The sequence below is a fragment of the Patagioenas fasciata genome, chromosome 14 (assembly GCF_037038585.1).
Source record: "Patagioenas fasciata isolate bPatFas1 chromosome 14, bPatFas1.hap1, whole genome shotgun sequence".
NCBI classification, from domain to species: Eukaryota; Metazoa; Chordata; class Aves; order Columbiformes; family Columbidae; genus Patagioenas; species Patagioenas fasciata.
The window spans coordinates 12,690,969-12,707,907 of record NC_092533.1 but is presented as its reverse complement, the minus strand read 5'-3'; the positions used below and the strand labels follow the sequence as shown (position 1 = coordinate 12,707,907).

General features: G+C 39.1%; 1 long non-coding RNA gene across 1 annotated transcript in view; it reads left to right on the top strand.

The window, feature by feature from the left end:
• Positions 1-9,119: 9,119 nt before the first annotated feature.
• LOC139829115 (uncharacterized) overlaps positions 9,120-16,939 on the top strand; it is a 401,519-nt gene continuing 393,699 nt past the window's right edge. Inside the window, exon 1 of the long non-coding RNA XR_011741395.1 lies at positions 9,120-9,268. This is a non-coding gene — a long non-coding RNA (uncharacterized lncRNA). The remainder of the gene's footprint in view (positions 9,269-16,939) is intronic.

Sequence of the window (16,939 nt, the reverse complement as noted above, 5' to 3'; positions counted from 1 at the left end):
AGTATGTACATAAATAATTTTCCATTATACTGAGAACTCAAAGTGCCTGTATAAATCTGTGGTTTGTAGCAGCTTTTAAACAGAGAATGGAATGGATTCACCTTAAACTGATACTGGTATAAGTGCAGAAATCAGTTGGGGTGAGACTTTTGAAGTCTCAGGGAACATGAAAATGGAATGTGTAACCTGTGTGTTTAGTGCTTACTATTTTTAATGCATTCTGTCAGTCACAGCACATGTTCCAAATATGCAGAAAGCTCTCCTAAGAATTCGTGCCTCTAGAAGGTGCATATGTAGCTCTGGTGGGAAGTGGAAAGGACTGTCCAGTTTACAAATTCTAACACTTCCCCTTTGGAGGCACAGCCAAGGCAGTTTATGTCAGGTGTATGTTTTTGAGTACCCGACAGTGTATTACTAAACTCATTATATTAATGTAATAGAGAAATTGAAAGGTCTAACCCTATGGTGATCAACGTAAATCTTTGTTTAATTTATTCTCTCTATCAGCTCTCTTTTGTACTTTGAGAGGATTCTCTCTCCCACTCTGGATTATTAGTTTGTGTAGCTGTGCTTTTAGCTTGGTTTATCATTATCTGCTAGAACTGGGATGCAACAACTCTGCTCAGATTAAGACAGAACTCTGTGAACACAAGAGTAATGACTATCTTGAACGAATAAACGATCCTCTTATAATAAGGGTCAAGACAACAAAGAGTGATTAAAAGGACATATTCACTTTATGAGTCATTGAGAATGTAATGAACTGCAAAGTCCTGGTGCCTTGGAAACCAAATTTCCCAATTTCATGTCTGGTAGTTGGAGAACACGTTTCTTCTTATGTTGTTATTACCAGACAGCATTTTTGATTCAGGAGATCTTTTCATAGTGCTTATATTTCCTGAGTAATGCTCAAAACTCACACCGCTGTAGCACTGCCAGCTAATCTATTAAGTTTTGCTTTTTGTTCTTTGTAATATTTGTCTCAGCAGGATAATGAATAACCAAAATAATTAGTTCATACTTCTGACTTGCCAGTAAAATCAGCCCAGTGTCTACCCCATTTACAAAGACTATGCATCAAAATAAATGAAATTGACTTGAAAGACACACTGCAACCTTGCATGGCCAGTTTTCCTGACCATATGAGCTGCATTCTACCATACGTATTTCTGGGAATGGTTCACAGGAAGATAACTGTGCCTGGCTGGATGCCGCTGGGCACCCCGGGGTGACACCAGGACACTGCTCTTGGTGGTCTCTGGGACTGGGGATTTGGAGCTACAGCAGCCCCTCAGATACAGGACAGTGTGTATTAGTAGTGTGAACAATTACTCTTATCTAAGTGTAGCAACAGTTTTTACCTAGTATTAGGTAGCTACTGTGGCTTGAAGGAAGAACACAAGATGACTCAAGGATACAAACAACTAAGTAAGAGGAGGGAAGAGAAAGGAGGGTGGTGGTGGAGGTGACAGGTAACCACATAAACACAAGTACATGATCTGTCTCTGAAGCATCTGGAAATGGAAAGACATGCTGCACTAGATATATTAGATGGTGATGTGTAAAAAGTAATTTCTATGTTAAAGCACTATCTAAAGAAAAAGTGAGGGGAAAACAAACAAAACCCCAAACAAACAAAAAAACCCACAAAGCTAAGGCTGTTTTATTTCAGGTTTTTCCCTGAGATGTTATGGAGTAGATCACTCAAAGAATCTAACTGATATAAATGAAGAACAAGATAAATTATTGTTGAGCAGTAATATATGTTAAGATTAATACTTCAGGATAAGATGTTAGGATTAATTCTTAGAAACTGCCATATGAGCCAGGATAAGTTAGCAAATTTGGAATGATTCATTTTGTGGAAGTGAATGACAAGACAAATTCCAAGAGAGTTCAAGATGCCAGGTTTCTTTCCTTTCAGTGTGGCATTCTTCTTGTAGTGATATCTTCTTGTGTTATATTTAAGCTAGAATTATATATTTCGGAGCAAATCTGAAGAAAGCAAATTAACTGATGGATTAATTAGCAGTTAGTACCAGACATGAGAGGTTCTAGACGTAGTAAGAGACTTTAAAGTTCTAGTTTCACTGGTAAATCTGTGCCTATATGCAGTAGATCCATTACTCTGTGTGCACCTGGACCTATTTCCAGTCATTTATAATGCTAATCCATGAATCTCAAATTACCTGAAAAAGCTATAAAACTTGCTGTAGAAAGACCTGTTTTCTCCCTACAGTTCCATATTTGGCTGTTTTGGGAATTATTCTTTTGTCGTATCCATCCTCTCAAGGACATTCTTTGAGGAATCTGTTTATCAAAAATAAGAGCTGCCATGGAGGGTTGCTGAAAAGAAGCACTGAGGCAGAAGTTTTGCAGCATGAGATCTGGGAAGCAAATATATGTGGACAGGCAGGCATTATTATGGCCCATGCAGATAGCTTCTTCAGGAAGAGCTGTTTTCCTGCAATATGATTGATGATTCCAGGTATAACTGAATTAATTCTGTGGGCAATGAGAATATATTCCATTTGTGCAGCAGTAGAAAGGTTTGCCTCTTGAATCACCAGATTAGTGGACCATTGGCTGCCTCTGTAATTGTGCTCTGAAACGTTTTTGTTCTGAAAAGACGTGCTTATTATTCATGCTTCTCAGGTGGGAGAAGATTCTCCATCACTGGTGTCAATGTGTTCATGCTTTATTTCATTCACTGCTGCTCCTTCCTATTTAATTCACTATGGCTCCTGCCATATATTCCTTCTGCCCATGATTTCTTGCCTGTTCACTGAGGGATGGGCTGGCAACCAAACATCTGCGTACCTATTTCTCCCAGGCCATTGGCTCAGGTGTGGCAGAAATCAATGTTGTTAATATGCACAGTGAGTCATGCTGCAGTTTGTGTGTATGGCTCCTGAAAAAAACCCACAGACAAAATTGTTTCTTGCAGAAAGTGCAGATGAGTAGCTAAAGTCTTGTCAGTATTAGTGAATAACAGATTCGTGTAACAAGTGTTACAGAGACAGGGAATAATGGGAACAGTTAAATGGGTATTAACCTCTTTGAAAGACATAGTGGTGGCCAAAGTCATTATGACATATCACTAGGCAACAACACTGTCAAATGGTGCTTCTGACATCATCCTGGTGCTGAGTACGGTAAATTGGAAAGGTTCTCCATGCCTCATGCATAAACTTGAGAATTTTTGTAACTATATTCTTGTCCTGAAGCTGAGAAGGGAGTAGCATGCTGCAACAGTGGGTGATGGGTGGATAGCTATAGACACCAGTGCTTTCAGCCCACTCGCTCAGCTATATGTTCATCTGAATAAATAAATGCCAACTTCCACAAGAATGTGCTTGGACTATTGCAGAGGACAACATAAAACTTTCTGAGAATGTATGGAGAAATGAATGGGACCCCCACGCTGCTAGGGAGACGGGGTTATTGCTCTCAACAGCAAAAGGTTCAAGTGATGTTTGGAAGAAGGGGTGGCTGTATGTATAGAAGTATCAGTTCACCCTTTAATTTTCTCTACTTTCAGCATGTAAGGCAACAGTAGACTTTTTACTAGGTTTATTTTTTTTGCCTTCATATGTTGGTGTGTAATACACAGAATATATATTTCCAGTTAATATTTTTGTGGCACACCATTTAAAAAAAGATGGCTGCAGAGAAAATACACCTCTTTGTTTCTCCTTATCGTCTTTCCTTTCAAATTACATGGGAAGACCAGAAAATCAGTTGCTCTTTCTGGCAATCCACAGTGTCTTGGGTGTCTTTGCTTTTCTGTTTGCAAGTTCCCACCCAGAATCGAACTCTTCTATGCTTTGTTCGTCTTGGGTCAGAAGGCTCAGGGAAACTGTGAAGGAACATCCTCCCCTTGCTGTGTGTGTTCCCTTTATCTTTGTAGAGTTTCAAATGATGTCAAAAAGCAAGCGATTTCTTTTTAATAGTGGTTTTTTTTTTTTTTTTTCATTATTCCTGTTAGTGTAATAGGTAGAGGTGGAGTAATTTGGCAGGATAGCATCTTTTTTTTAACCCTAGTACAATGTTCCCTTTTCCAGCTTAAAAGAGAGTAGAAAAATTACTTTCGCTGCTTGACAGCTGTAAATAACTGGTGTCTTTTCTCTGTGGATTCTCAATCAAGGTACTGGGTTTACGTAAGTTCTGGAGATATTTAGGAGGAGTTTTTTAAGTGTGTGTTTGTTTTACCCCTGGGAAAGGAGTCCTCCAAAATAGAAGAATCATAACATTAACTCAAAAGTGGTTGACCAGCTTCTCCTTTGTGGATAAAACTCTTAAAAAGCAATGCTAATGTTTTATTAGTGCACTGCTGCCTTCTCTCAAATGCATTCTTTCAGCACATTGCCATGTGGTGATGCACTCCTCTGGTTTCTTCCCTCCCCCCAGCTCAGGAGTCATAAATGTGCCTTTATTATTAATCCTAACTTCTGCAGTATTCCTGAGCTTTTGAATAGTGTAATTGTGAGAAGTTGTAATATTTCTGGCAGAAGTTTTGAATACTTTTTCCCTTAATATCTACAGTTGGCTTTTATCAGAGACCAGGTATTCAGGAAGATGCATCTTTAGACTGATCAGGTATGGCAGTTCTTCTATATTATGTTCTCAAGTTTGAGGAATAATTCAGGTTTTGAGTTTTTTCAAGTCGCATGGCAAATGAACATACTTTCTTTTATCTTTCTGTTTGCTAGAGATAAAGCCACAGTGATGTTAGTATTCGAAAAAATGTTATATTTTTGTTGTTGTTATTTGGTTGAGGGGAGGTTTTTGTGATTCAAATGATATGTACCAGTAGCCCAGCTGATCCTCTTCCTCTTCAGCTGCCTACAAACCTTTGAGAACTAAGCATCACAAATTGTGACTGTAGTTTCTAAGGTTATTATGCAGCTACTTGTCAATGGCAAACTATATAGGAATTGGAATACGCTCTTTTTTCAAGTTCTTTTAATGATGATTTATATTTTATTCATGGTTTATTTATATGTTAATATTTTTTCTAACTGGTGAATCTTATTTTTTTCCTTTTGTAATCCTCTGTTACTACAATTACACCGTAAAAATGTACTGACTTCGGATGGTAAAAAGCAAGGTTGGTACTGCATAAAAGGTGTAAAAATTTGCTTGGGAGTATTTTCAAGTGTGAAAACAACAGCGTCCAATAGAAAACTGTTTAATGCCTAAGAAACACATGTTTGTGCTTGATAAGTAGGAAAGAATTGTTTTCTCAGTGAGTCACTCGTCTTTTTCTTCAAAAGTATGTGGGTGACAAACTTAACAGTTATGATGTGAAATCCAGAAGCCTTCAAAACATTTGCTACAGAAGAGGAAATCGTGCAAGTCACATTTTTCCAGTGCAGTGATCAGTAGCACACTGTTCGGTTATCATGGGCATTACATAAAATTATTGCTTTCTCAGAACTAGTTTGAGTACAGATGCAATAATTTCCCTGGAAAGAAAGGACCCATTTTAAAGATGGAATTGTTCAATTTTGTGAATGAGAAGGAACCCCTGGGAAGTAAAAATACATGCTTTCAAAGAACTAGTCTCAAATCTGCTTGTACTGCTTGGTCCAACCCCTAGTGAAGTCAAGGAGAAATCTCTGACTGAGACTTATGAAAAATTAGATACAACAATGTACATCTCTCAACTGAGTGTTTCTGCAGAAGAGGTAGTTATTTAGTGTGGAGAAAGAATGGGTACTATACAGGGAAGACAGTAAGTTGATAAAGAACAAAATGTAATATGACAATGAAACACCAAAACATCTCCAACGTTTCAGACATATGGAGCAGGACACTGCACCCTGTCTCTTCCTTTTAGACTGTCTGGGCTTGATCTACTCATCTGTACCATTTAACCTAGAGGCAAGTGGTATTAGGTATCTTATAGCTTGGTCATTTGGCTGTTTGACAATAGCTGAACAATGTTTTCTTAAGGGTTGATAGGATATTTAGATATTGCTGAGCCAAGCTCAGTGTGACAGAACCAGTCCTTATGGCAGATGTAGGTACTTGCCACAGCACATACTGCGTAGTCCTGAAGGGAAAGGGTCGATGTTTATTTGTTGTGGATGGAGAGGAAATTTGGCCTCACACAACCTGAAGGATGTGTTAATCAAGTGATACAGAGATGGTTCTGTAAATCCTGTGTGTTGACCAAGTGATTTCAGTGATCTCGGTGTTGCCTGGTTTACCTGGATGAGGCAGCCACATATCTCAGGCTAATCCTGCCTACATTGAACAGCAGCTTCTAATTAGGTTTAGAAATGAAATGGCTGTATTTCCTGACATTCCCAGCCAAGACGACTGACTGACATCCCTGAGTGGGACTCTGGAAAATCAGACCATGTGCCTGTTTTTCTAATTTTTGATCTGAGTGACAGGCAAGAAAAAGTTTTAAACTTCCTTGCCTTTGTTTCTTGCATTATAATGAAAATGAAAATAGAGGTTATTTCAATTTTCAGCTTCAAAGATTAGCTTCTGCAACTTGAACTTCTGCCATTTCCTTTTTCTCTACTGTGACTTAGTCACCTTGAAGGCAATCAATTCTTGTGGTAGAAGTCCTAGTCTTAGTGCGATGACTGACATTGTAAAATTGCTTGGGAAAATGCTAATACTTAACTAAAGAGGCAACTTCTATTTCCATTATCCTTTACACAGGCAAATGCCTGCACTTGTTGCAGGGAAATCCACGCTCAGTAAAGACAAAGCTTATTTACATTCCCGGGTGCATATCAGCCTTTTACAATTCTATCTCCACGAGGAGGTTCCTTTAGAGATGTTTTGAATCCGGCTGCTACTAAAAAGAGATCTAGTTTTGCCTTTCAAAAAGTTACAGCCTTTAAAATTAAAATTATCAGATTGCAAATATTTAGGACATTTAAAGAAGCTGACACAGGAAGTGTTTTGTGCATTAGAAGTCTAAACCCGTGCAAATATTTGATGGAATTTTTTACCCGGTTTCCTAATGATTACGTATGAAAGCTCACGCTTTTTCATTTCTTTGCTGGCATAAACCAGCTCTTTAACTAGGATTTTAAGATACGATGCTACACATTTGAGGTTATTAAAAAAAATTCTGGAACATGTTGATGAACTAGAACATGGAGATAAATGGTGTCACCTTTAACAAATGCATTCCAGAATATAAAGGAATAGCTACACAATCGATGCAATGAAGCTTTTCAAATGTAATGGTATTTTTAACAAGATTTGAGGGCATAAAATTGATATAGCTGTAATTAAAGTTCTGCATGCTGATCTACCATGGCATGCATACATCTCTGTTATTAAGTCTGCTCTACCAGAAAGCTGAAGAAACACTCTCTGAAATGTATTAACAAAAGAAAATCAAGTATATTTATTCCAAGTAAGGGCTACCAACACTCCGCTCCTGCAGTGACTGACTGGAGTCAGCAAATTAAATAATGTTCCTAAAAAAGTTTTCGTAGTTTCATTTGTCAGTCTGCTGAAGTGATCATTCACCTGTATGTTGTTTTTTTTTCTGTTGCATTTATAAAACTCTGATTAATGTGGTATCAAATCCTGGTTTGCTTATGGCATCTGAAAGAAAATAGTGCTTATTGTTCAATTACATTTCTTTACATAATCTTTCCACATCTTTCTACTCTCCTATGTCATTCCTTAGTTTGTAGAAACATTTTCTGTTCTGCCCATTCCATTTCACATTTTCTCTACTATGCCTGTTTCCTTATTAGCATGAATAATCATTGTCCTCCCAGTCATCTAGCTTAATTTATATTAAGAATTAATACAATATAACTCCAGGCTGTCTTCTCACTAGCCAGAACAAAAATGGAGACTGGCTTCAACTCCTAATGAATCATTCCCTTTTGGGGGAAATACCAAGTGGAATTCACTGGAATTCCATTAAAGTCCTTGATAGCCATTAGAAGTGCAAGTGTAATGCATTTAAAAGCAGAATGGAAGACAGACTGGGCATATGAAAAACGAATAAGCACTTACAGAAAAGATTGTGCTCATTTTGAAAAAAATATTTGCCCAATAGAGCTGGTTTTGATGAACTCCTTACCTGAAAACGCAATGAAGAAAAAGGTTTGTATGGTGTCGTTTGGCTTGTTGTGCCTTTTGTGTCCAATTTTGATACATTTAGACCAAAAACATCAAACTGATGCCTATCAATGGTAAGTGTCTGCAAGTGACTGCAGTTTGGCAGTGTTTATGTCTTCAGGAGTTTCTACGGGATATGTATAATGCAATAAGCAATTCAACATTCATATAATTATAGCTGCAAGATGAAATACTCTATTTGTCAAAATAAAGGTTCGTCTCTAGTACTAAAGTACAAAAGAAAACGAGCATTTTTAGGCCTGGATTCATCCTATTTGACATAGAACTCTGAAGTAGTTCAGATGAATCATGACCACTAGAGCACAGAGCACATGAATTCCTCATGGTATCTTTCAGCGCCAGATTGCATACGACTAAATTTAGATGTCTAAATGTAGGAAAGCAATTAAAATGCTTTGCCATGTCTTCAGTCTACCTCTCCTTTCCTCCAGAGAGGCAGCAATCTGCTGCTGGACCATAAACCAGCAGTTACTTCCCCTGCTGCCCCAGTGCCTCTTCAGTGCTGTGACAATGAAAAGGCTCAGGGCACCACAGCACCCGTCCCAACACACACCGAGGCCCAAGGAGCAATCACTGCTGGCTTGGGACAACCCTGAGCGAGTGCACACACTACATGCTTGTCCCACAGCACGCATCTTTTTTTCCCCTGTGTGGCTGTTGAAGGTCAGCAGGAAGGACTGTGGTGGCCATGTCACAGGGAGCAGCAGCTGGGTGGTCCCCATGTCACAATGGTGGGCACTGGTGACATCACCGTGGGTATAAAAAGGGCTGCGTGGCAGGGGCAGGGCTTAGTTTGGAAGGCAGCCTGGCAGAGTGAGGCCAGAAGGGACAGGACAGGAGGGAAGGGGGTGTGCTGTCCATTCAGGGGCTGGGCTCTACTGAGCTGCAGGGCTGTTGGCCCCATGTTCCCTGGCCATGAGGCAGCTGTGGAGATCAACAGCCTTGTGGCTAAAAACTCACCTCATCTCACTTCCCCAAAGGCATCTGCAGGAGAAGCCCCGCTGCTGTTGGAGCCATGGTTTTTGGGAGCGCTTACTGTTGACCTGCGTTGTGTTTACCACGAAGCAGAAGGTGCTGGACATGAGAGACGGTGGTGAGTGAAAGCCAAGTACCCACAGAGCCCCAGCAGGAAGCGGTAAGTGGAGTAGAGGCAAGGGCGCGTGGGATCTCCATGTCCCGCCCAGCCTGGGCTTCCCCCAGAGCTGGGGCCATGGACAGACCACTTCTTCTCTTGTACTGTACACTTAATAACACAGGATGTTCAAAGTTTGCTCAAAGAAAAGAATCAGCTTTAATTAATTCAACACAAAAGAAGGGAAAATAATGAAGTAATCTTTTGATTATTCTGTGTTCTGAAGACAAGATTTGGTTGTAATATTGAAATAATGGTTTATGTAATACAGAACTTTTTTATTTCTATGTGACATTTTAATCAGACATGCAAAGTTGGAAATAGGAAGGGTTCAAGTAATTATGTTTAATTGCCTAAGTATCATTTAATCAAAATAATCTTCAGTAGTAATAATTATTATTGTCAGTCCTTTTCTCACACATACTTAGATATATCATATTAATATCAACCTTGATTACCATACTTATTGAAAACTACATTCTAATTTTCTCTTTTAAATCAGCACTATACCTCAGGCAATTTCAGAAGCATGTTTAATCCTCTATATTTACTGGTTATAGCTTGAGCAAATATTATAAACATAAATCCTCTGGCTTCATAAATCAGTTCAGTGCTTCAACCTATTGTTGATGATTTAGTGACCAGCCAGTGGTCAATACATTCATTTATAAGCATTAATATCTTGTACATACTGTCTTTTCAGTTAGGAGTATAGTTTTTAAGCCCAACTAAGTCAATGTGGAAGACTTCCAGGGCTTTGAGTCTCCTTTTAAAAGTTGGCTTCATGATAGGCTTATAATAATTATTACTTTTTTACTGTAATTCAACTGGTATTTAGAGCTTGTGACTATTTATAATATGTTAAATTTTAAGAGTCGGCACTCTCGGGTTACGTCTGCATTGCAGCTGCTGAGGCAGTGCTATCAAACAGCTTGAAATGGGTATTGGAAGCCAGCGAGATGCTGGAAGCGTGGTGGTTTGTTTGGGTTAATATAATCTGTTAAGAAGCGTGATAAATTAGTCCCTGTGGAGTTCCATGCTATCACAGTTTGACTGCTTCTGGAACCTGAGATAGTGCGTTTTAAGTTATCTTGGCTGGCAAGGTGCAGTGATAATGTATCTCATTAATTCGAAGTCTGGAATAATTCATCAAGAGTTAGAGCTGTTTAGGTATGAAGACAAAATCAACAATAGTAGTGAGAAACCCATTCAGGTTTGCTCGGTTTCTTAGGGAGGATTGTTGAAACAACTCCCAGACAGCACAGCTGAGCACCATCTTCAAAACAGAATCAATATTTGGGTCGTGACACTTCCTGCATCTCCTAGTTTTGATCCCACTCTGAGCCCTACATCTGGCATGTAGCATGGCTTCGAGGGCCTGAAACCCTCAGGAATGGACCCTGGTGTCCCTGGGTAGCACAGACACAAAATTGTTACTAAGATGGTGGCATGGGGACACCAGTTATTATGGTTTAAAGTTTGGGCTGACCACAAAACTTGATTTTGTACTTCTCCAATGTGGAAATAATTTCAGTGCAAGCAGAGACTGGGCAGTATAACCAAGTGATGTATATGAGAGTGTTAGTCACTTTTTAATCTTATTCTGGAGTGCATGTACATGACTCTGCTGTGTTTACATCCAATTTTGAAGCGTAAAGCTTGCATTTAAGATCCAAAGAAAACAGCACAGTTACAGCTTTGTATCCTCTTGATTCAAAATGAATCCCAAAGCTTTGCTAGACAAAACTGGAGTTTGAACCTGAAGCATTATTTGGTATTCACACGTTCCTTATCCATGTAAAATCAAAAGCCATATTTAACTACACCATTTTGTCACTGATCCTGCATTAAACATCCAACAGATATGATCAGCAAGGGTGATAGAACTGATAGGAAATTTAAAGTCCTGGCTTTTTCTCTCCATATGATAATAGTAAACACTGACTTTCTCTCAGATACCGCATAGTATATGTTTGTAGAAGTGGCAGTTTGTGGAAACTTAGACCTGAAGTATCTGTATTAGTGTCAGAGTAAGTTAATTCTCACCATAGTGAAATAAGTGTTGATGGACTACTGATGTCAACAAAATGACTTTATATGAGAACAGAGTCCAAACAACTTGTATTCCCAATATGAAAATTACAACTGTATCTGGTGTGTCATTCTGTGACTGGAAAGTTTCCTCAGGATGTTTGAGAACCCAGCCTGCCTCACTGCACTGACTGCCTCTTATTTTGACTTGTTCTATCTCCGTATACATTTTTACAGTGAGTTCTTTATCTACGTGAAAATATTCTTCATGTTTTGTGTATTGCTCTTCTAATCCTGAATGATGTGTCATGGTGGCAAAGTGGTATTTCTTCTCATCTGCACATGAAGTTACTAAGAATTATTGTATAGCTTTTTGCTAGGTATTTGTTTACCAATAATATTTTTAATTAAGTTTTGAAGCAGTACAAATGAAGTATAGACTAGTATATCTTATAGTATAGCATTACTCAAATTGTCTTAAACATTACTATTTCCCAACTAACAAGAATAATCAGTTTTTATTATACTCTTATAAAAATAGTTCATAATCAGGTAAGTAATAATACACTTATTCACCTTTCTATTAATTTTTTGTTGATTGAGAACATGGACAAACCCAAATACATTTCTTGAATAGAGTGCCATATAAATAGTACATTACCATGGACTTTCCTCACTTACTGGAACAGAAAATGATAGCATGAGCTCATTTAAAATTATACAGTGATCCCGAAGAAAAGAAACTTTGTTAAGATGAGTTAAGGTTGAGGAGATCTAATACTAACTTTTTGGGAAAACACTGCAGAAGACCATTTCAGTAAATGCATAGTAATCCAACAATAACTGCCTCTGAGAAGAAACATCAGTGACCTAAAAGCCTAGAACTCTAAAGTTAAAATATTTTTTTTCTATTTTTTTTAAGGCTAAAACAAGGAAATTTCATAGCAAATTAAAATATTCAAACCTAAAATATGATTGTAAATAACATATTGGCAGTAATACTGAATAGAGTGGAGTGATTAGTGAAAGACGTGTTGTCCAGCCATGTGGCACCGTTAAAGAACAGACCCAAAGCTGTCAGTGTGCTGGCTGCTTCCATGGACTGGAGGTGGCAGGGCCCTTTGTGTGAGGACACCTCAAATCAGTGAGCCAGGGCACCAAGCAGGAAGAGATGAAAAGAGATCTGAGGACTGATCTATACAATCTTAAAAGGGTCTTGTCCAACCTGAACAATTCTGTGATGAATGAGACGGTTGAGTTTGGGATTTGCTGAGTAAATTTATATGCAGTGAAGAGAGCTGCCACAATGACCATGCTAGCTACAAAGACCTGTGTGTACCCTTCTCTCTAAACCTGCTGTTCTCACGCAAGCAGGCTGGCAGTCCTTTCAGAAAGGTCTGAGTGTAAACAGAATGGTGTGAAGAGGGAGACAAGGTGACAAGAATGTAGGGACTGTTTGTTAACATTGTCAGTGATTGCATATGCATGGAAACATCAAAAAACACTTCTGGAGATGCTAAAACTCAAATGGTTGTGACTATTTAGTAGATAAATTTGAAGATGGGGAACAGGGAATCCTGGACATCACCTTGATGCTTCAGAAGTAGGAATCACTGACTTCTAGGCAGAGAAGGAGATGAAGGGAAGCAGCTGGCATCTGCCCTGGTGGAGAAAAAGCTTGTCCTCTGCTGGCTGAGAAACAGTGGGCTCAGTTCCTCACCTGGGAGCTGCAGCAGATCTCCTTACATCCACTGGTTTTTTTGAGGTGCTGTCCAACTCCTCACCATCTCCCCTTGCCCTCACTATTCTGCAGTAACTCAATATTTGAACCAGCACTAAATCTCCAGGAGTGGGCAGATTAAGGCTGCATTCCCCACTGCTTCCTCACAGCTTTACCAGTTAGTACTTGGTTTCAGAAAGTTCTCATAAAAATGTCACCATAAAAGGGTGCAGTCATTCAACAGACAAAGAAGAATATACAGTAATTTACTTGGAGCAGCTTTTTGTATTAGAACTGTCAGGATTCATTGGCATGAATGGAATGATGGTGGTTCAGGTCTCTACTAGATGAGAACAGTAATAGCAGCAGCAAAACAAATTATGCCTCTTTCTTTCCTTTGTGTGTATTTTAGAGAAAAGCAGAAAGAAATAAAATAACACAAACATCCTGAAATGGCTGTACTTCTGAGGACAGCTGAGTTTAGAATACTTAGATGCATTTTATCTCTTCCAAGCGTGTATTACAATCAACAAATCTAGAATTAATATTATTGCGGAGAAAACAAATACTTGATGTAATCTTCCGTTCTGTTCCATGAGTGTGTGTTCTATTTTGTTCTTCAGTGTAATTTTTGTGTTGTGTGAATTCTAGAGAGTTTCAGTCTCTAGAAAGAAAAATATGTTTAACATTCAGAAAAAGGAAAGATTAAAAAAAAATACGTCCAAAAGCTTCAGTCCTATATCAAAAGTCCTTCTCGATTCCTGTCACATCAGGTCCCTTTTAGAGGTTCAGGGGCTGTCACTCACTCCATGCTGTAGTCTGGCATTTGAAAGCTCCTCACTTGCCTCTCGACATCTCTCATTCGGTTTGACTAGTTCAGCTTTATTTTCTTCACAATAACATATGGCCCTAAGGAACTCATTCTTTTTCCTACCTATATTCAACTTAAACCATTTAAGCTCTGTTTTTCTGTGAAATTTGCTGTATTTTTTTCCTCTGTGATGAAGCATTGTTTTCATACCTGAGAATTTCAATATCTAAATAATCCTAAAAGTCTTGAAACATGTTAGTAAAAACCTGGTGGGTTTCTTTCAATTTTCCCTGCAATGCCATATGAAATGTGAAGTCTTATTGTACAACCTTATTTAGACTATGCTAATGAAGATGAATTCTCCAGTAAAATATGCAATTTCCAAATTACTGAGCTGAATCTTCCTGTATAAAGTAGTTTTTCTTTTTCATTTTAAATTAAAATGTAATTGGAGCTTGGTCAAAACTGCCTGAAGTTGAGGACTCTCTGACCAACAATAGCTTAATTAAAAAACAAATTAAGAGTAGGAAAGTGTGGAAGATGCAAAAATGGAAGATGTTTAGTCCTCCTGGAAAAAAGCAGAAACAGGCAAGTACAGAAAGAAGGAGAAGAAAATACAGTGTGTGCTGCTGTTTGCATTCTTTGTTGAACATTTCATTTTCTGACTTTTGATGCAAGGATTTACATGCAAAAAAACCCCTCTCTGCATTTCAAATGCTGGCCTTTTTTCTGCATCTTCTGGAGGTCAAATGCTTTTGGGTTATAGTTTAGACAAATGTCTACACGTGTTTGGCAAGGGCCCTTCAAAGATTGCAGCAGCTCAGCAGCTACGTGGGGCTCCACCCAAGGAGGGCAGTAGGAGTCATATAAATGAAATGAGTTAATCAGATCAGGACATTAAGGAAAGTAGATAGTGGATTTTTCTGGAACTTAAACTCTTCTGTTAACTGATTGGGGCAAGAACTGATTTGATCCTTATTGCGCCCCAAGGTAGGAAAGGAACTTTATGGGGCATCTGTGGCAGAATGCAAACCCCCCTCTCTCTCCCTCCCTCCTTCATCATGGAAGGAGTAGGCACATCCCCCTCTCTCTCTGTGTGAGGTTAACAGCTTCTTTTGCTTGGCCCCAGAGCACCCTGGCCAGGGCCATTAGGAGAAGGGATTGCCAAGGGCGAGTGAGCCGCTGGGCACCTGTGACCAGTGTGGGGGATGTTTGGAGGCTTCAGGGGCACCCCACACACAATGTGGGGGTGCAGAGAAGCTTCTAGAATGCCTACAGTCAGGTCTGATCAGCCAGTATAAAAACGGGACTCTCTCGTCGAGACTGGGCCCATTGTTGCCGGTCTCTCGGAGCGCGAGCTGAAGATGCTGCCGCCGAGAGCCCCCCCTCCCCGGAATGGAGACTCCACTTGCCTTGCCGCCATGGGTGTGAGTAAAACTGCTCGCAGGATTGCGAGTATATTTATCCTTTCCGTGCACATTTGCACGTGTAACTTCCTGTGCTTAATACAAGCACGTATACAATTATTTCCTCGCACAATCGCGAATGTATTTATGTTCCATGAACATTTGCACGCGTACTTTAAATTATTTCCTCACACAATCGCAAGTGTAACTTTATTTCCTCGCACAAGTGCGAGTGTATTATAAATTTATCCTCGCACAATCGCGAGTGTATTTTCCTCCCGTGCTTCCATATAAGCACGTGTAGTATTCCGTGCATATTTGCATGTGTAAGTAAATTAACCCTCGCAGGATTGCAAGTGTATCATAAATTTACCCTCGCACAATCGCGAGGGTACACTTCCCGTACTCACTACGAGTACCTGTATCTCTTTAAGAATAATCCCGCACCGTGTTCAGGCAAGTGTGTACTCCTCTGGGACTCAGGGGTGTTTCCGGCATTATCTTGGGTGAAGCCACGTGCATGCACACTGTGGACCTCCTGTTGTATTAGTTGCTGCCCCTTAATAATTTTCCTCAACCGATACCCGAACCTATATTTAAGTCACTTTTGGAGTGCTAAAACCCTGTTTCTCACCAGTTTAATAAAAGTTGTTTTGGACCCTGTTGTCCCTTAAACTAGCCTCGGAGTACCTCCATGACAGGCATCATAGGCAGCCAATTTGAATATGTAATTTAGAGGCATAGTTGCCTACACATCTTCTGTATTCAGTGAGTAGAGACAATTTTCCAGAGAGCAATTAAAAATTTTATTTTTCTCTCTGTCTTTTTGTCTAATATGTAAGGAATCCATAAAGACACTCAGAGCCTGAAATTGGCTAAGTTGGAGAGTTCATCTAATCTCAACATAGCTATTGGTGTTTTGCTTTTCTGAGCCATCTCTATGAATTTTGATGCCATTATATTCTCACGAACATACAGGTAATCATCAGATTGGTAAACACCGACTGCAGTTATCAAGTAGCATATGGTTTGTTTACCTTACCAATATTTAATAGCTCATAGAAAATGAAGGAAAGTCAAGCAATTGGGAAATAAATTCTTTTAGGTAGCTGACAGCAGAATTGTGCTCCATAGGTATAGAGCCTACTGTAAGCCTTATGGAGTAGACTTGTATTTGTGTGAAGTCAAATAAAGTAATTTAAAGCTATTGGGCTGCTTATTGGATTAGCACAGATAACTGCCGTGTAGATTTGTGCAGCTTGTTACCCTTCCCATCTAAACAAGTTCTTCCTTTGATCACATAAGGAGAGGTGGTTTCCCAGGAGGTCTCATTAGACTGGATTTTTTTCAGCATTAGTCACATATTTCTTTAGCGTGTCTTTTGCTGGTTGTAGAAACGTCAGTGACGATAGAGCAAACCAGAGGAGATTTCAGCAATATTGTGCCTACTTAATTAATCTTTGTTGGTCTTCTGGAACTGCATAGCTGCTGGGGTAATAATAAGTATAAACACAAAGTTTTTTGTGTAGAAAATACCCATCCACAAATATCTCAGGATGTCTGATGCAATATAGTAAGACTCTGAAAAGGCCATAAATAAGGTGGTAATTGAGCCACAATGAAAGTGAACATGAACAAAATGAAAACATAAGATAATGATTTTGTGCCAACAACTCCAAATTTTTGACGTAAAATAATACTGTGTT